We start from the raw sequence: 21783 nt of genomic DNA, 5'->3' as shown, positions 1-21783 counted from the left end.
TCTTGAAAGGAAAAGAGCTACTGAAGGAGTGAGGGGAAGAAGCACTTAGATGAATGGTGACATTCAATTTTTTGGGGGGGTACTTGTTATATGGCATATTAAAACTAAAAATTCATCAAGCTGGAGGTAATTTGTCTACTTTTATCCATATAACTATACTTCAATAAAAAGCACATATTAATTTGTACACGTGTGTGTGTGTGTGTGTGTGTGTGTGTGTGAATTCTTCTCAAGTATTGAAATCTATGTATTATTGGGCATTTGTATTGTTTACATCAACTGAAAATGCCCATCACAGTCAGAGTTAAATTTCTTTGGGTACAGTATGAGCTGCAATATGATTAGATCAGTGGGGATGGTCCATAGAGCCACTTCCAATGTCAATGACAGAGTTGCTAATATCCTTCACAGGATGTGTTTATTTTTTGACTTAAGATTTAAAATATCAATGAGTTCCTGTGAGCCACTTAATCTATTGCTTCCCTCACCATTTGTACCTCTCTTTTTTTCATCATACCATTTCAATTGGTGTAGAAGCAGTTTTAGCAATGTAAATAATTGTGCAAAATTAGTAGTTTAGGTTTGTGATAAGAAAATGTAATATTAATAAATAAAATTTAAAATAACATAAAGCACAGACAAACTCAATATTGAGAAAAAAGCACAGTATTAAAAAGATAGCTAGTTATTATATGATTTCTGATGGAAGTACAGGAAATCACTTAACTAGTATCACTGAAGAAGAGATCAAGCCTGAATCAGATTAAACCTCTTGATAAAAAATTGGTCAATTTTAGAAAATGAAGGAGGTAGGGAAAATGTGAATTCCTAGTATCAGAAATGTGATCTGAAAAAATTTAGACTGAGACATGCTACAGGCCAAATACTTGTTTTGTTGTTGCTATTTGTTAAAGAAACAATTTTAAATTAAAAGCATAATCAATATATTGAAAGAGAATTAAGACATATCAACAATAATAGTATGTGGACCTTTCTTGAACTGTGGTTAAAAAAATAAAATTTTAAACATCTTGAGCTAATTAAAATATATGACTTTGAAGTATATGACCACAGGAGAGACTTAATGTTAGTTTTTTAGCTTAATATAAATGTATGATGATTTTGTTTTGAGTTTCCTCACTTTGTATATATAAATATTTAAATAAATACAGATAAAATATATGATGCTTGGGATTTTCATTAAAATAATGTGGGATGAGGGGAAGGAAGGAGAATGCTAGAGATGAAAGAAAATTAGAAAAGAGTTTAACACATTTTAACAGGGAAGTGTTTATGATGATTCGTTAATCTATACTTGTGATAATGTTTGAAATTTTCCATAATAAAGTGAAGGAATGTTCAATAAAGAAGAAAACTATATCTCTGACTGCATTTGAACTATTTACAGTTGTGTACAAAAATAATCAGTGGCAAATGTATGAAAGTAGATATTAGACTTTAGAACAAAAGTAAGATGCAAAACTTTGATTTCAAAACATCACATTCTAAAAGTGATTATTCATAAAAGCCAAAGGGTGAGACAAGGGCACATGAACATCCCCTTGTTCACAAAAGCTAAGAACAAAACAACACATTTTTCACTTTATGCCTTTGTGAATTAGCCACAGAATCAAGTTGCTGGAGAGGCACTTTAATTTGATACCTTTTGTGCTTTGGGGATACTTTTTACTGGGTTAAAATTGCTGCTGTTAGAAAAATCAGTGTCAACCATGAAGTTACGTTGACTCTCTGGGCAGAGGTGAGATGAGAGGGTCAGGCTGAGAAATGAAGACAAGAGGGGAAACGTGCAAAAAGGAGAGCAAAATGTCAAAGAAAACTTTCTTTTTTTAACGAGCTGGATTTTCTTCCTTGTACCCAGGAAGGCATGCTATGCTTTGTCTCAGGAGACAGCGGAGAAGCACCTCTTGCTGCCCTCTGCTAGTATTCTGATCATCAGTGTCAACAGAGGAGCCCTGTTCACCTTCGGTAGCAACAGAGAAATTGAGAGCCTTTCCAGATCTACCCAATTACAGCTTATGGAGCCTGGGCCCTGAGGAAGCAAAGGTTCCACACTTTGTCCTTTCATAGTCCACAAAGATTCACTCTCCCGGCTACTCTGGCCCCTCAGAGGGACTTTTTACAAGATTGCTTTAAGAATCAGAATATTTTGGCTCTGGTTCCAGATATTCCACTTTTTCTCACAGATTTTAAGTCCCTTCATTTGTAAATTAGAGACATGAGATAGATGATCTTGGAATTTTTGTTGAGTTCCACTAATGTTTAAATTTACATTTAGATATTTCCTCTGAGAAATGTGGCTACACTTCTTCATATCTGTTGCTTTTGATAGTGGAAGCAAAGGGAAAATTACAGGAGTAAACCTGAGGATGATTCTCCTATTTAAGTTATACAGACTTTGTTTAGTCTGATTTTATGCTTTTATGTTTGTTTTGCTTTTGTTTTGTTTTGTTTTCAAAGACTTTTATGGTTTAGATTTTTTTAAAAAGTCCCACAAAGGGTTCATGTGTACCAAGATGGGATTTGATCATGGGGGGGGCACTAACCTCATCAATGGATTAATCACCAGGGGAGTGACTTGAAAATGTGTGTCCCTTGTCCCACTTGCTCTCTTCCTGCTTTCTCTACCTCCTGGCTGCCATAAAGTGAGCAGGTTTTCTCTGGTGTGCCATTCAAATATGATGTTTCTACCTCAGAGCCAGCGAACCATGAAATGAAACATCTTAAACCATCAGCCAAAATAAACCATTCCTCCTTTAAATTGTGTATGTCAGGTACTTTGTCCCAGCAATGGAAACTGACTGACACAATGACTATGTTATCTATTACCTGTTACAGAGAGAACAAAGGGTGATTTTCTCAATAAGGTAGTAGATAATCTCAAATCATCCTAATTTATAGCTACATAAATAACTTTCTCTATTCTTTTAATACAGGTTATTTCCATATATCTCATTCTTTGGAAATCATTCTCATATGCAAAGAATTGTAGACTTAACCAACAAGTTTAGGCAAGGATAATCCTTTCCTGAAGCACATTTCTGGCTTCCTATTTTCTGGAGGAAACTTTGTATCTTCTATAATTCTTCTTACCTTTTTTTCCCTAGAAATTTCCAAAATTCATAATACAGTTAGTTAAATATACTTCACTAATTTGGAATACAAAAACCATGGCATTAGAATTCTTTTTCGCAAATAATCTTCAGAGCAAGAAGATCCCTCCTCCTCTTAAGACTTCTTGGTCCTTAATGTCTCAAACCATTGTACAATGACTAAGTCCTAAAGAGAGTTTTATATGACAAGCATAAAAGAAGAGACAACTGGTTTACTAGATGATATCTCTGTTAGATGTGGGTCCTGTACACGAGCTATGATTATTCCACTCTGGTCTCAGTTGCTTTTAGCCCTTAAATTGAGCTAAAAGTTTATACTTATGTTATTCAAAGGCCAGTTTTTATAGTAGTAGGATTGGACACATAGAAATTTCTAGATTTATGCCTATGTTCTATCAGAATTAGTTCCAAATCTTGAATTCAGAGCCTTTGTTTAGCCACCAGGTTAATGGCTTGTTTGGTTCTCTCACAATAAATTTCTCTTTGTGATCTAGCTAGATTCTTCCAGCCAACTTTTGTCATTTAGATCTAGAAGTCCCCTAGAAGCCTCGTGTTTAGAGGTAGCACTTTTGGAAGGTGACTGGATCATGAGGACATTGTATTTTTCACTGTATTAATCCACTGATGAGTTCATAATTGAAAAGTTATTATGATGTGGGGTATAGTTAGAAGAGGCAGGTCACTGGAGGTGTTAACTGCAAGGGTGTATCTTGGGCTTATCCCTTGTCTGTCTTCTTCCTGGCCAACATGGGCTAAACAGCTTTCCTCCACCACACCATTTTATCATGTGGTTTCTGCCTTGAAGCCAGCCTACCATGCATGAATTGAACCCTCTGAACCCTTGAACCAAAATAAACCTCGCCTTCACTAAGCTGCACAAGTCAGGTATTTTTTCCAAGCAATGGGAAAGTGATTAATCAACTCCACTGACAAATGTTTTGAATACAAATTACCAAATGAGAGAAGATAAAATTTAGTTCCATTCCTTTTCCCATAAATGTCTCCAGTACTTTAGAACTTAATTCTATCCCTTCCCTTAAGCTCTGGATAGCAAGACAGAAGGTCATATTAGGAAGACACACTTGCATAGACACATACACAAAGCTAAGACCCAGTTATATTTTATATATGTGTAAAGGGCACCTACTGTAGATTTACACATTTTTGGAAGGCCGCTCGTGTGTGTGTGTGTGTGTGTGTGTGTGTGTGTCTGTGTGTGGTATTTCTGTTTTTTTCCTGGTAAGCACATGTGCTCAAAGTTGAATAAATATAAAAATTTCTGGTATGGTGTTTAAAAATTACATTTTACCCAGACATTATTATAATATTATACAGTTATCTGTGCAATTATTGATTACTGCACAACCTTTCAGTAGATTAACAGTTGCATGCACACAAGAAAAATTATGCTCATTCTTGTTTAATAGCCAGATGAGCAGAAACATGATGTATGCTAAGAACGTATTTGTTGAATGAATCAATGAAGAGCATATACATCCCCAAAGAGTTCTATGAAATATAAGACGTGAAGAAAAATGATGAGAATTAGTAAGTAGAAGGAATATTCTCACAAAATATTGGAAGGGTCTGACTGGAGCATGTGGTAGAAAATGTATGGGAAAGACAAAATAAAAGTGTAGAGAGGAAAGTATTACCAAGATACTTTGAAACCTCATTATGAAGTTGGATTTTATTCCAAGGTCATTGAGGAAAATTTACAGTCCCCAAGGTACAATGAAACGAGTCTTAGATTCTTCTAGATTCAATAAAGAAAATGAGTTGGGAATAATCAAAATGTGAGTTCACATTAGTAATCTACTAAATAATTGTAATAACAAAATAATTGTTAAAAAATGTAGTTATGAGCAAATAATAGATGAACAAATGTCTATTTAGCCAATAGAACTTGCAAAATCTTATAATTTGTAGTAGGTGCAGGTGAGAGGAAAAGATGAGCTATGGTCACTGTTAAAATTTTTGTTTAAAAAACTGACAGGAAGTTGGTATGATCCAGATTCATTGTTGACTGCTTACCAACCAGTCTGGGTCCAGTGAGATGATATCCCACAAACAAGTTACATAATGATGGTTTATTACTCGTGAGTAGGCAGGGAAAAGCAACAGAAGCCTGGGATTCATTTTAAGTGGGTGTCCTAAAGCTAGGGAAAGTAAACCACAACAGATAATATCTTCTCCACACAAAATTCATTTATATAGCAGCTGGGGGCCCTAAAAAGTCTCCCCAGTTTGAGTTTGATACCTTTTGGTGTTATGAGTCATGGTACAAGTGCTGAAGGACATATTATTTCTAGAGAGTGAGAAGAGTGTAGAATTTTTTGGACAGCCCCTTCCTATCTGGACACATTCCCCAGCTATTCTTGAGAACAACAATAAAGAAAAGGGATGAACTATCTTAGCATACAGCCCCATTTGTAGTACGTTCATGTTAGCAAAAGAGGAAACATAGGAGGAAAGAAGAAAGGCTAAATCCAATTTCCATCCTTACGTTCAGCTGTGCAAGTCATTGGTTCTCTGTTCCAAGAAAGAGATCGAGGTTAGAGTGCAGATTTGGGAACACTGAATATATGGCTCAGAAATGGCAAAATAAATTTTATCTTGTGTTTCAACTCTTAAACACTGTAAAACTTTCCTAGAATGTTGAGTTGAAAAAGGGCTTTAAAACAATATTCATTCATAGCAGGGGACAAAATAAGGTGTTTATTGATCAGAGAAGTTTGCCATGTGCATAGAGAGAAGTGAGAATGGCAGCATATTTGTAGCATTCATCTACCCTCATTTAGATGGTAATTAATATCATGATATTTATTAGATTAAACCAATCGTGTATGTTAAATAACAATGAAAATTGGGGAGTATTTCTAAAGTACACTGGTATTTTAGGAGCACAATGAAGAATGCTGGAATGCATTCTTTTTTTTTTTATCATTGCTACAACTGGAGGGAAGTTAGACCATGCAAAGTTTAAAATGCTGAGAAAAGGTTTTGGTGTTTCTTATCGATGGTGTTTTTCTTTCATCCCAATAACATCCAAATATCTCTTCATGTGAAACCTTCAAATTTTTAACTTAATGCAGAAGTGTTAAATAAAAATCAAAATGCAAGTGACAAATACAAGTCATATATATATAAATTTAAATTTCTTAATAGTTACATTATTACATTTTTAAAATATGAAATTGAAAATGTATTTTATTTGCAAATATCTTTTAAAATATAATCAATGTGAAACTATTATATTGCACGCAGTTTTTTTACTGTGGCTTCAAAAACAATTATGAATTTTAGGCTTACAGTGTATTTTGATTCAGCGTAGCCACATTTTACATAATTAGTAGCCACATTTGACACATGACTACTACAAATGACAAGTCCCAGTCCTTACTTTTTCCAGGTGCTCCTTTGGTAGCTTTTTGGTATTCTGGTTCTCCCTTCTACACCCTTGTAATTATCACTGGCTCTGTTTTGCCCAAATGGGAAGCCACATGATTGACTACCATGTTTTCCCTTTAAGAATTATTTGCTTTTTTTCCTCTATATAAATTAATTCACTACATATTGTTTGGCTTTTGCATTTCATGTTCTCTAGTATTTTGTCAGTTCTCTGGCTATACCACTCCTCCACAATAAGTAAGGGAGAGATACAAATAATCCAATAATAACATTGCTATTGTAAATATCACAGAGGTGACATGAGAGAACAGAGAAAGAAAAATATTATCTGTTTGTTAGGATCAGTTGGTATTTTCTAGAGCAAACATGAGACTCAGCTTGTTGGGTAAATGGGGCCTATTTATAGCATACTGTTTGACTGTATTGATAAACCAATTGGGAAGAAATTTGATTATTTATAAACAAACTAACAGTAACTTAAATAAAGAAATGTTTGTTCCTCACAAATGAGAGGAGTTCAGCAGTCAGTCTAGGGCTGGTAGGATAATTCCATAGCCACTGTAAGGTAGGACTTCCTCTTGGGCATACATCATGTTTGGCTTCTAGTCCACCAGTCATTTCTCAGTACCGTAAGGCAGCTGTGGAGTCTGCTGTCATGCCTGTGGTTCAGGTTACAGAAAAAGAAAAGGATAAAAGGGGAAAATCGATGCTCTTCATGCAAAAGACCATGTGGATTAGAGAAGAGAGATTAATTAACAGAGAGAGGAGAACATAACAGGTGCAAAAAAGAAAAGAGAAAAGAAGGTAATCAGCAGTGGAAGGAATAAGATAGTGGCTACAATAGCAGTGTATGGAAGATCATGGCATGTGATGAAATCTATTCCCTAAGGGAAAAACAACAGCAAAACCCAAACCAACGGGTATAGCACAGTGTACTATATAAAATTAAAGAATGTATTTTTCTTTGATTAGAACAATAATTGTATCAGGGACATTATTTTCAATAGTTGGATTTTTCTAAATTTATTGCCCCCAATTGGAAGATGTCCAGAAATGCCTCATTCACTTAGATGGGATAGGGCTGTATTTTGTTTCTAAACTAAAGAAACCATTTGAAAACTTGGACTGTGTATTTATGGGTTGCTTTGGCAACCTGTAGTGGCAATATCTTTTGAGACACTCAGAGGGGTTGACTTTGTCAAATGTAACAAAGAATATTTCAAATACTGGGTGGTTGGCAAAATCCTCAGTGCAGTTTGCCAGGTGTTGTTCCATCAATTTTTAACACCCATTTATTTAAGAGACATTTAATCCATACTTATTTCTTACTGCTTTACTTCTTAACTCATCAGAATGTTATATTTCAAGAGCCTTTTGAAGTGTATGATACCTTTGGGCTTTTTTCCTCTCTTCTTCAAAACAGGAAGTTATGATAGCTAAGAGGATAAAGGAGGAGAGGAAACCCTTGAATTTTGAGAAGGGTGCTGGTTCTGATTTCACACGCCTTACAGTTTGAACATAGTGGAAATTATTATCAAGGAAAAAAAGGAAAACTGATTTGTGTGCACACTTTTCATATAACCACAGATGCAATTTCAAAAGAGACAGTGGATTATCTAATCTCATCCTCTGTAACTGTTCTAAAAAGTTGTTATCATCACTTGAATACTTCTGATGACAAGAAACTCAGTGGCTGCTAAGGGTGATATACTTTTTAAAGAAAAATCAAATGGCTATAATCTGACTTCTCCACACGACTTCTATCCTTTGGCTATGATATGCCTTGCTTAGGCACATAGAGTCCGTGTTTCCTCTGCCTTGTGACAGCCTTTCAGGTAGCTGAGGACAGCTAGGTTGGCTCCCTGAATCTTATGTTCTCATGTTATTTAATATAAAATACCAAATGCCTTAATCTACTCACATGGTAAATTTTTATATCAATATAATAAACAACTCAGTACTTTCCATTAACCAGTTTTTCAATACTGCTGTTTAATTTTGGCATCACCATTAACTAATGTAGATGCTGCAGTAAACTAGAGAAGTAAAAGAATGCAAGTCTGTTTCTAGCCATTGTATATATTCTATTCATGAAGTCTAAATTCTTGTGCACATCTTTATTACCTCTACATTCATTTCACACACTCAAAATAAGACACACTTACACATGTGAAAAAGAAAAGAATCATTTGCACAGCATATGGAATTACAGCCAGGCTCTAGGATTTTAAAGTCTGATATATATCACAGAATATATATATATATATATATATATATATATATATATTTATATTTACACACACACATATATTCTGTGATATATATTCTATATGTATATTCTGTAATATATTCTGAGTCTATAGGGAAAGTTTATATATTTTAATGTTAAATATAAATATATATATTTATATATTTTCTCCATACACTTAGACTTGAACAGTTAATATCTTGGGTTCACTCAGTGATTACTGCAAATCACTATTTATCATAAAAGAATTTGAAACAAATCAGCCTAATGGTGCTTTAAATTTTTTAAGGAAAGGATAGTGAGGTTAGAGAAATCTGTGCTTTTCATCAGAATGAGATTTATCAGATTTTCCAGAAGCCATGTAGACTTCTCAAACATGTCCTTATTTTCTTTATCTAACTGTATGTTAATGAGATTCTAAGGTTATAGTGATTAAATAGAAGGAATATATTCTTCATTCTGATTCACTGACATCAACTGCTGAAATAACTTTTAGCAATCAAAATCTTCAAAAGAATTTTTGAATTTCCTCAGCTGAGATTCTTCCTTTCCTACATAGGTTTGTAGCACTATTTAGATTTTAGTCATCATATAAGTCAAATGAGGTATAGAATTAGAAATCTTTTCTCACATGGAAAACAACATTTAAAAAAAATACAAATGCTAGTATTAAGAGCTAGGTAAAATTGTGCTTGTTGTTTTATATAGCGTTCTCTCAGCTTTTTGTTGAAAAATATTAAAATCTACCTCTCAGAATTCCGTGTGTGTGTGTGTGTGTGTGTGTGTGTGTGTGTGTGACAGATAGACAGATGGATGGATGACACAGAAAAAGAGGGAGTCAGAGAGAGGGACAGAGACAAAAACAAACAAAAACAGAGTCAAGCACATGAAAGTAGGATTAATAACAAAACTTCATGTACCTTTCAAATATTTGAAGACAGCTATGTTGTTTCTCATTAATATCTGATCTGTACTTAGTTCTTAATAGTAAATATTTATGTTTTATCCTTCCACTGGCAGCGAGTGGTTTTAGTAAATTTAGTAAGCCTTGTTGTTTACTTAGCATATTGCATTTAGTAACCAACCCAAACATTACCTCTTGGCTGTAAACTAAAATTTCTAGAAATAAAAAAGCACAGATCTGATCGAAGTTTCCATCTAACAAAACCAGGATTATTTTGAATCATATTTAAAATTACTAGGGGTACATGGTTTACCTTTTCCCCCAAACCTAAGGAGGTTTAGAATGTTTGTGGGTATGAAAGTTACACTCCGGGGACAGGAAATACATCTTGGTTTTGCTAGATGGAAACCATAAAGCTTATCTATCTTATGTGGTGGATCATAGCCAGTGTTATATGCAATTATAAGTCTCTAGAGCCAAGTATATTGATGTTTAGGAACAACATATTTGTCTAAAAGTCCTTTCCATATTTTTGAAAATTATAACAAATATGGTAAAACTATGAGAAGAAAACTTTTGGTAGATAATTGGGGAAGAAAAAACTGACACATTTTGGATGAGGCAATTATCTTTTGATGAAAGCTAAAATAGTTATTAAAATAAAGACCATTGAATTGACAAAATAAGCTATACAAAACAGAAAATATTTACAAAATATTACTGACTTGAGATGGTGAAGCACCTGTTAGGTTCATAAACAACATCAAAGGGAACTAAATCAGTGCTTGTCAAGGTTTGCAAACCTGTTCTCATTACTGTCAGGTTTGGGCAAGTGAACTGGAAGAGTGGATAAAAGGAAGAGTGGTTCTACACACAGCTTCTCTGATACATGCATTTATTTACTAGGCTATCAGAAAAAGCTAATCTCAGTGGATTGCCTTAGTAGTAGAAATTATTGCAGAGCAGAAAGCTTACATAATCCATTATGAGTTAGAATTTTTTATCAAACCACCTAATTAAAAGTTCTTTCTTTCTTAAACTGCTTAATGAGTAGCTGCATCATGACTACTGGAGTGAGTCAGGGGTTTTCAAGGATTTAAGGATGAGGAAAGAAAATGCCTAGCATGATTTCTCATAAACCATCATATAGTTCCATAGGGGTCAAAAGAACACAAACATTGTTATGTATTGCATAACCTCTTACAGGAAGCTGCTCTTTTTACTTTTCTTTTTCTTGCTCAGACATATATGTTTAAACTTACTTTTCCCTGTTATTATCATTCCTTACTCCCATCCCTTTCCCCATGGAAAATATCTCCAATTGTTAAAGTATACTTTCTTTTCCATAAACGTTCATGAACAATGTGTATTTTTTACATAGGAAAATAAGTTTTAAATTTGTGTACATTATTCACTACTATAGATTTCAGTCTGTTACATATGTCACCTGGCAGCCAAGTTACTTTATAAACATCCAGTCTGCTGCAGGTAACTGGAGTCGCCCCTGGAGTACCATATTTGACCTAGGCACTCCCCAGGTGATGAAAGCTCTCCTAAATCCCACTACCACTTGCATCCCTCCTTTTAATAGTTGCAACATTACTTTATACTCTCTCTCTTTCTCTCCCTTTCTCTCCCTTTCTCTCTCTCTCTCTCTCTCTCTCTCTATATATATATATAATATATATATAATATATGGGGTGAATATATATGGGATATCTATATATATTATATATATATGGGGTAAGTATATATGGGGTATCTATATATTATATATATGTTATATATATAATATATATATAATATATATATATATGGGGTAAATGGTTAGGCCACAGGGTTTGTATGATGGCTTTTTGCTGGAGTTCTGACTAGATTGGTTATACCTGTATAAATTCCCACTCTAATATCAGCTCACCTATTCTTTTCTCTACCATTATCCAAGCTATTATCTTTACACAGAGGTAAGTGATATTTTAATTTTTCCTCTCTAGTTATTAATGTTTGAACATTTCTTTGTATTCTATGAGCTCTTAGAGTTTCCTCTTTCCAGTTGATCTGTGTATCCTTTGATCATTTCTCTGCTGTGATAATTAACTTTTTCTTAGTTATATTTAGGGAATTGTTTAAATTCAAGATATTCATCCCGTGTCATTTTCCTTAAATCAAAAACATCTCCTAATTTGTTATTTGTAAATTTTTGTCTGGTATTTCTCAATGAATAGATACCTAAATTTTTAATTTTTACAGTTTACAATTTGGTCAAGATTATGTTTTTTCCTCACAAGACTGCAACTAAGTTTTCATATTTTTGCTGCTATAAATTTACAATTTTATCTTTTTTAATGTATGTATTCAATTCATCAGCAGACTATTAGTAAATAGTCTTTTTTAGACGTCTAAATTTCTTTTTTTTTTTTTTTTTGTACCGGGGATCGAACTCAGGTCCTTGCACTTGCTCAGCAAGCAGTGAAACCACTGAGCTAAATCCCCGCCCCACATCTAAATTTCTTTATCTTCATCAAATCAGGTACAAAACAATGACTTAAGTATTATTTTATTAAGAATTAATTTGCAAAGTCATCATTTATAAATGATCCATCTCTTTGTGTAAATATCACACTATCTTGCATTGCCATGCTACTGTAGTGTGTCATTTCTGATCAATAACTTTCCATCTCAATTTGTATGTTGTCTCAAATTTGGCTTTATTCTTCTACATAAATGCTAGATCAAGTTTCTCATATAAAAAAATCCAAATGAACTTTTGATTGAGATTTCTTTCAATATGTAGATGTTAGAATTAGCATTTTAAAAAATTTAAATCAGGGGCTGGGGATTTAGCTCAGTGGTTTCGCTGCCTGCTACACAAGCACAAAGACCCAAGATCGATCCCGGGAACCAAAAACAAACAAACAAAAATTAAATCATTTCATCCAAGACCATTGAATTTTTTTTCATCTTTTACTTGGGTGTTAAATTCTTCTTCATAGAAATTATTATATATTTTTAATTAAGACAAATTATAAATATTTGGTAATTCACACTTCTTTCAAGAAAAATATGTTTTTGAAATGATTTCTGGTTAGTTTATCATTATAGCACAGGCTAGGTTATGGTTGGAATCCAAAATGTCCCCCAAAACTCACTGGGTTGATATTTTGATTGTCAGCCTATGGGCTTTGGACAGCTGATTGAGTCATGAGTGCTCTAACTTTATCAGTGCATTAACCTGTTGAAGAGTTCAACAACATGGACTGTTAGGAGGTGGGGGCCAACCTGGAGGAAGCAGATCACAGAGTACATGCCTTTGAAGGCTATCTCTTGTCCCTGCCCCTCTTTGGTTCTTTACCTCTCTTTGCTTCTTAGCTGTTTTGAGGTAAGCAGCTTTCCTCCACCATGCCTATGATGTATTTGCCTGATCTCTGGCATAGATACAATGAAGCCAAATGAACAAGGGCCCTGAAACCAGGAGCTGAAATAAATCTTTTCTCTTTCATATTGTTTTTTCTGTCTGTTTTTTTTTTCCGCATCAGTGGAAAGCAAACTAACACAGACTAGAACCTCTTGTGTTATATTATGTTAAATAGCAGTAGTAATAACATCATCTGCATATTGCTTTCCGATTTCATAGGTTATCTAGTATTTTGTATTTTATATTGTAAAATTAATTTATTGGATAGAATCCTTGTGAGCATAAGACATTCATATATATCCCTTGTTTGCAGAAAGTTACCTTTTAAATAAAACAAATGTTGGTTTTTTAAAGTAAATATTTAAATGAAATATAACAGATTTACAAAAATGTACAAATCACAAAAGTATAGCTTAAGAAATTATTCCTACTTTGCCTTATAAACTGCTATATAGATTCAATGCAATTCCAATTGAGATCCCAGCAGCATAATTCACAGACCTTGAAAAACCAATACAAAAATTCATTTGGACCAAGAAGAGACCCAGAATAGCAAAAGCAATTCTAGGGAACAGAGACATGGCAGGGGGTATCACAATCCCCAACTTGAAACTATACTACAAAGCTACTGTGATAAAACAGCATGGTACTGGCAAAGAAACAGACCTGAGGGCCAGTGAAACAGATTAGAAGATGCAGAAACAACTCCAGACACACTCAGCCATCTAATCTTCAATAAAGGAGCCAAACGCCCTCACTGGAGGAAAGATAGCCTCTTTAATAAATGGTGCTGGAAAAATTGGGCTTCAACTTGCCAAAGATTAAAACTAGACCTGTATCTCTCACCATGCACTCAACTAAAATCAAAATGGATTAAAGATCTAAATATTAAAATAGAAACTCTGAACCAGTTGGAACAGAGGTTAGGTAGAACCCTTGAAGACATTGGTGTAGGAAAAGATTTTATGAACAAAACCTCAGTTGCCCATGAACTAGCACAAACAATCAACAAGTGGGATCTCTTCTTATTAAAAAGCTTTTTAAATGTTATTTAAAATAAACTTATAGTTACAAAATAGATATACAGTTGTCACGTATTTCTAAAATTTTACCATCTTAAATATTGTTGCACATTCATCAAAACTAAGGACCAATATCTCATTTATTGGTCATTTGGTCAAATTTAATGTCCCTTCTCTGTTCCAGGGTCCATTTCACAATGACACTTTGAATTCAGTTGTCCTGTCTCCATAGTCTTCTCAGTTTGTTGATCATTTTGTCATTCATTGATTTTATGACTTTGATAATTTTTCTCAATTTGGGCCTGCCTGATTTATTTTTTCATAAAGAGACTAACTCTGGGGAAAGAATACTACTGATGTGAATTGCTTTGACATCATATCACATCAGGGAATATGTACTAACCACATGTCTTCACTACTGAGATATATATGAGGCAAATTATTTAATATTTTATAGCAATAACTGTGCCTAAATTTTAGGATTAAAGAGTTTTGACAAAGATTTTGATTCTCAATACTTTTTTCACTAATATTTCATTCATGAAACTGAATAATTTTATATTATTCTAACAATTTCTCCATTTCTCCCAGGTTTTCAAACCTATGATGTACAAACTTTTCCTTTGTCATCTTTCCAACCCCAAAATTATTGACTTTACATCCTTTCTTAGCCACTGCCTATTTGATTTCTTTTGCTATAAATGAAATGTCCTGTTCTAATATTTTATATAAATGGAATGATAAAAATATTTTTTGCTTGGGATCTTTCATTCAAAATAATTATTTTGAGAAACATACATTTTATCCATATCAACAATTTATTCCATTTTATTGCTGAATAGTATTTGATTGTATGACTGTATCATTTTATCTGTTCCTCTTTTCAATGCACATTTGGTTGTTTCTCATTTGACTTTTACAAATAAAGTTGTGATGTCCATTTTTGTACAAGTGCTTCTATGAGCATACAGTTTCATTTAACTGGTACAAATAATAACTAATAGTACGGTCATTTACTAGATGTATGTTTAAGTTTTTAGAAACTTCCAAAGTATTTTTGCAAAGAGATAGTAAAATTTTATATTCCTACATTTAGAGAGTTCTAGTTGCTTTCATGTCATTGCCAAGTTTAATATTGTCCATTTTTTAAATTTGCAAATATTCTAATAGTTATGTGGTGACACATTTACATTTTTCTAATGAACTAATACTTTAAATGACTTCTGAGATAATTAGTTGACTTCCATATATCTCATATATCTTTAATGACAAGTTCTTTTAATTTTTTTGTCAATTTTTAAGTTCTGTTTGTTATTATTGAGTTTTGAATGTTCTCTATATATTCTAGATACAAATGCTTTATTAGATCTTTCATTTGTAAATATTTTCTTCCATTTTATCTCATGTATTTCACTCATGTTTTTATCTTCAAAAATCCAGTGTTTCTAAATTTTGATGAACTTAAATCACTAATTTCTGGAATGTTTTTTGCTCTTAAAATATTTTTGTGTATTAGCAAGTCAAAAGTTATTTTCCCGAGTTTTCTTCTAGAAGTTTTTTAGTATAAGATTCTACAATGAAACATATTTTGGGTTATATATTTGTATTGGATATAGTGTAAATTGTTGATCAAAGTCTTTTATTGTTACTAGTTGACATACAGATATCTAATTGTCTCAGTCCTGTGTGCTGTTTTTTAAAATGATTATTCATTTTCTATTAGTCTGATTGTACATTTCTTAAAAATCAATTGATTCTGTATGTGTGGATTTAATTTTGGAGTCTCTATTCTATTTGATATATTTGTCAATATTGTTGCTAATATTATACTATTTTCATTATTGTAGCTTTATACAATGTCTTGTAATGAAATAGTTTAAATCCTCAATATTGAATCTTGTTGTTAGTTTTTTTTTTAATTATTGATTTCTAAGACCTTTGCATTTTCATATGAATTTGAGAATCAATTAAGAAATGTCTACCAAAATAAAACCTGCTGAACATGTAATGGAGATTGAAATAAATCCATACAACAGGTTCAAGAAAACTAATCTTGTACTGATATTGAACCTTTCAAGCAATGGATATGACATATGTACCTGTTGATTTAGAACATATTTAATTTCTTTCAGCGCTATTTTGTAGATTGTAGTTTATTGGTCTTGAGCATCTTTTATAAAATTCATCAGTAAGTATTTTTATATACTTTTATTGCAAATGTTATTTCACTTTTTGATTTCTGAATGTTTCTCATGGTATATAGAAAATAATTGGTTTCTGTTTATTGCTGCTATCCTTACCTTTGTTAAACTCACTTGTTACTTCTTAGTAATGATTTTGTTTATTTTAGTAGATACTCTAGTATCTTTAAATGTAGGTGATAATCTACAAATAAAGTGGCTACAGTTGTTCCTCTGTGTCTTAGTTACTTTTCTGTCATTCTGACAGAGTACCCAATAACTGGAACCTAAAGAAGGAGCGTTTATTTTAGCTCATAATTTCCTAAGTTTCAGTTCATGGTTGGCCAACTCCAAGGAAGAAACTGAAGAGTGCTGTGTAGGAAAAATCTTCACAGCATGACATTTAGGAAATAGTGAAAAGAGAAGCCAGAGAGGGAGATAAACTCTTCTAGATCATGACCTGATGAGCACCATTAAACACACCCTTTCTCCTAACAACATATTCAGTTGCTGAATTCATTCCTGGATCAATCAACTAATGAGTGTAGTGGTCACATGATCCAGTCACCTTCCCCAAATTCCACCACTCTGAGTCTATGAAAAGCATCAATTAGATCAAGTTGTTTAAGAATATTGTGCAAATTTCCTTTTCCTTGTTTCCTTCCTTCAAGTTCTTCCACAGCTCACTAAGCTGCATTTATATTTTTAGTGCTTTTTATTTTTTATTTCTTTTTGGATAGTTTATATTGCCATATCTTCAATTTTTTATTTCTTCTATCTTGTCTAATCTGCTGCAGGAACCTAAACCCCATACTTTTTGTCTAATTTCATTACTTGAAATGAATTGTAATTCAGTGTCATTTTTATTTCTAGTAATTGTATTTCCCATTATCCACATAGCATGTTCAGTCTTTCCTGTAGCTTTTTGAACATATATAATATCATTATAAATGACTATTTTAATATCCTTGACCTCCAATTCTATCAAGTTTAATTTCTCACTTGGTTTTGATAATTTGATAATGATAATGTTATTTTGTTCCTGTGTATTTTTTTTCTACTTCTTCAGAAGCCCAACATATTTTTCCTAATTCTATGCCAAACATCATGAATTTTACCTTATTGGTTACTAGATAGTTTTATATAGTATAAATACTATTTTGTGTGTGAGTAACGTAGTTATTTGAAAATAGTCTGATCAACTTTGAACACATTTTTTAAGTTTTGTTGGGCAAAATCAGCACAGGTCAATTTTCATCTAAGACAATTTTCTCCCACTTAAAATTACAAGAACTACAAGGCATTATGAAATTCACCATTATGGCTAAACCACATGGTCACTATCCTCAGCCGTGTGTGTGTCTTGGTTCCTTCTACATTTTCTGTGATTCTTGTTCTAGGCCTGATGTAACTTCACTATACATGGTCTTAGATATCAAGCAGAATCCTCTATAGATTCTCAATATCTTGTCTGTGTATGGCTCTACTCTCTCCGATAATATGCTCTCCAAATTCTAGCTTTGTTGGTCTCTCTGAATTCTCATGTATGTCTCCTCAATTTTTCTTCATTGCCTTAGATCTAATATACTGAGAACTGTAATTTTAGGGTTTTGCTTTCCATTTTATTATTTCAGATGCGAGTATAAATGAGCCTCTCTTACTGTGTTTTTATTGGAAGTAAAACATCTGACTTGAATTTTGTTACAAAAGCATTTTAAGTACTAATGGAACAGTTCCAATTAAGAGATTTTTGGCTCAATATAAAGGCTGTTATGTATATCACATCTCTTATAAACATAATTGCAGTGTAAATCAGTCTTATTTGACTAATTGAGGCAAAGATGAAGATAAGAATTAATCTTAAATTATGTTCTACCCATAGTCTTCATCAGATACAATACTGTACTGATCATGGAATAATACCTTTCGCTTATTTGATAACTAGAGAATTCAGATTCATTCTACTATAGTCAGTTAGGAATTTTACTGTTAAAGCCAATGAATGTATTTGGCTGAACACGTTAGTTTTTTTGTGGTCAATATCTCACATTGAAGGAATGATAGTTTCTCTTGTTGCTTCTTCTTTTTATTCTTCTCCAACTAATTGCATATTTACTCCATAGTGTGTATGGCGAGTTTCTGAATGAGTCAGAGATTCTCTAGTAATATTTTATTTTTTGCTTTCCATAAAAACAAAACCCATGAGACATGTTAATAGTCTTGATTGTAGAGAAGAGTTCATCCTTTACCACTGGCCTGTGCACAGAGATAATTACTTTCAGCATTGCCTCTATGACACAGGAAATAGAAGTAGATGCTACAAAAAAAAAAAAAAAAGTAGATGCTACACTGATTCACTTTAGGCAGCAGGCAAAACAGGCTTACAGGAGAGGTGAGATCATCCTTTTGTGATTTGTATTGCCCATTTTTCCTATTAATGGTGGCATACTACCCATCTGAAATGTAAGGTGTCTTCCGAAGTCTCAGCACCCTATGTTCCACCTCCTATGCACACAAGCCGGCTGTGCTCCCACATATAAGACAGACAAACAGGAGGCTATGGCTTGACTATAAAGGGGCCCCCAGAATCTTGGCAAAGAAGCTAGTGGAATTTAGCAGAGCCATCCATTTTCTTTTCTTTTCATATATTTCTCAGAAGAGGCTAGTGATAATAAATATTCAGTTGAAAGCAAAGTGAGATAGAGTATAAAAGTAGCTATCTGAGTCTTCTTGTTACTCAGGTGCCCTGGATCAGAACGGATCCAACAGGAGAACAGGTAACAAAGCCTTCATGTACATAAATTGACCCTGTAACTTCTTTTTATTCCAGTCATTTTTTAATACATTAAGTTTATTGGTACATTTTAGGAATACAATATGATGACATTCAGCATTGGAAATTTGTACCTTCACATGATATATCTTGGTTCTTATTTTTTCCCCATTCCACTGCCCTCCCTTCACCCCCTCTACCCCTCCCTATTTACAAAGTCTTTGTTTCCATTTTTCCTTTTCTCATATTTATTCCTTTCCCTTCTTTCCTTTCCCCTACCCCTCCCACTTTCCCTTCCCCTTTGGACCTTTTCTTCCTATTTCACATTATCTGTTATGCATGTTGGTCCTTATTTACACTGGGAACCCAGGTTGACTTGACTTTCCTTGACTGAAATGGGCCATTCTCTCATTTCCTAAAGTATTTGGTATATGCTTCATAACACATATAAAAGCAGAGTTATTTTCACAGTTGCTTAAATTATTGAGTTCTTTTTAAAACATTAAAATTACTTTAAAATATATTAAATTGTTTAGTCTATTATAGGCATAAGTACATAAAATCGTTTTTTAAAAATTTGAAGTGTGAGTTTTCAGTGTAAATCGATGGGAAAACTTGTATATCTTCTATGGATAAACATGATCATTGTATTAAATTTTAACAGTATACATCTGTATAAGTTCTTACATTCTATTATATACTGGGACAAAATGCAATGATTATATGAAAATATTTTTCTTAAAATTTACATTTCTAATCACCAGTCACTTCCTACATATCATTAACTATGCACTGTTGAAAGTAAAGTAATTTAAGATAATGAAGGCAAAAGATCTCATATCTTTCCTTTGTGGATATGCTGAGAATGTCCACTGGTGCTACATTTAATATTCTGAAGACTTATTAAGAGCTTTGCTTGCTGATATGCATCCCTTCTGTCATATCTATAACTTATTTTAGATTAAAACGCTGAAACTTTTACTGCTTACTGATTAATATTTACCTTCTAACATACTTTCAGCTCTTTCTTCTATGGTGCTGCAAGTATTTATTGTGTATATCCAGTTTCTTCCCACCACGAGTACAGGCTTTTAGCAACAAGTACACATTGAATATGGTGCTGTTCCTAGTTAGATTAATGGAAGAGTTTGATTTACTGAAAACCACGTTGGAGGATGAAGTTTAATGTTTTTATATGCCAAAATTAAGAATAAAGTCAGTGGCTTCTTATGAAGACACAATATGGGATTTCAACAGAAAATTAACCCAATTCCTTTGGACCATGTCTGACATTTGACAGTGACCTAGAATGGTGGGCCTTTCTGCCATTTATCCTAACTCATCTAGAAGCCAAAGCTCAACCCAGCCATTTTCCCAGGAGGAGATATTAATAAGTTTAGAAAGCCAATAGGAGCCTATAAAGTAAATTAGTTCTAAGAAAAAGAATATTCTCAAATGTCTAGAGAAAGAAGGAAATACATTCAGCAGATAGAAGTTATTGGAAAGAGAGAAGCTGGGGAGACTTAGGAGAAAGGGAGCTATAGAAAAGGGGTGAGTGTTCATGTGGAACATTGTGCAGGCCCACGATCTTCAGGTCTATTATCAGTAGCCTTTGACATGGGAAAAACGCATCCTAGAGAATGCAAAGGACATTTAAGCAGTGAGAAAAATATCTGTAAAACAAAATGTGAAATTCACATATGGTCTATAATGTATAAATTTAGACCAGCTTCGCACTGAGGACCATTAAAGAAAACTGCCGATCATCTGCCTACAGAATGGCAGAGTGACTAATTAAGCTTGGAGTGGCACATCATAAGGAATAGGTGATGCTTTTGGCCTTGGGGATACTTCATTTGATGTGCAAGTTGGACATTAAAGTAATTTTTAATAAAAAAGTAGAATGTTGGAAAGCCAAAATTACTTTATAACTTTTTATTCAAGAGTAATCGCTGCCATAAATTTTCTGTATACCATTCCAGTTTATTTTTATACTTTTAAAATATAAATATATACATAAACATTCACTTACATGGCTATATATGACTTAAAACGGTATAGTTTCTATCATAATATATGCTATTGAGAAAGTTGAATTTTCATTTAATATTTAGAGAGCTACCCAGTCCTGTTCATACGTACATATTTAGTATTTATTTTAAAATGGATTTGTGGGCTTTTAAATCATGTTGTAGAGATGAAAAGAAAATTATTCTGATCTTTACAAAGAAAAAGAGCCAGACTAACTTCAAAGTCATGCATTTTTGAGAATCCTTTCGAGAGACAAAGCTGGAAAGCAACCAATCATCCCCAAACCTGAAAAGAATTGACATCTGCAAGGACAATAGTGATGTCAGAAGGATTTTAAGCTGAATAGAAGCAGTAGCCGTTGGTAAAAAGTTTAGTAAGAAGAGGGGGCAATTTAGAGAAGGACAAATATGAGTTTCCAAGGCAACATGAAAACCCCTAGATGTCCAAAAACTTGGGAGACTACATCTTCTTTTTGTGTTCTCTCCACAATTGCCATCAGACAGAATTTAAGAACCTAAAAAGTACTCTTGTGGCACAGAGGTAAAGGAAGTTAATAAGAGACATGCATAAAGGGTAAGAATTTCTCCCTGGATACTTCTATCTTTCCTCTGCTATGGAACAAAAAGCCTTCAACTGTGAGTGACAGGACAAAAGAACTTCTACCACTA

This window comes from Heterocephalus glaber, unplaced genomic scaffold (genome assembly GCF_053883595.1).
Source record: "Heterocephalus glaber isolate CG9 unplaced genomic scaffold, H.glaber_assembly_v1.0 deba00000331, whole genome shotgun sequence".
Taxonomy (NCBI): Eukaryota; Metazoa; Chordata; class Mammalia; order Rodentia; family Bathyergidae; genus Heterocephalus; species Heterocephalus glaber.
Note: the sequence above shows the minus strand (reverse complement) of the source record.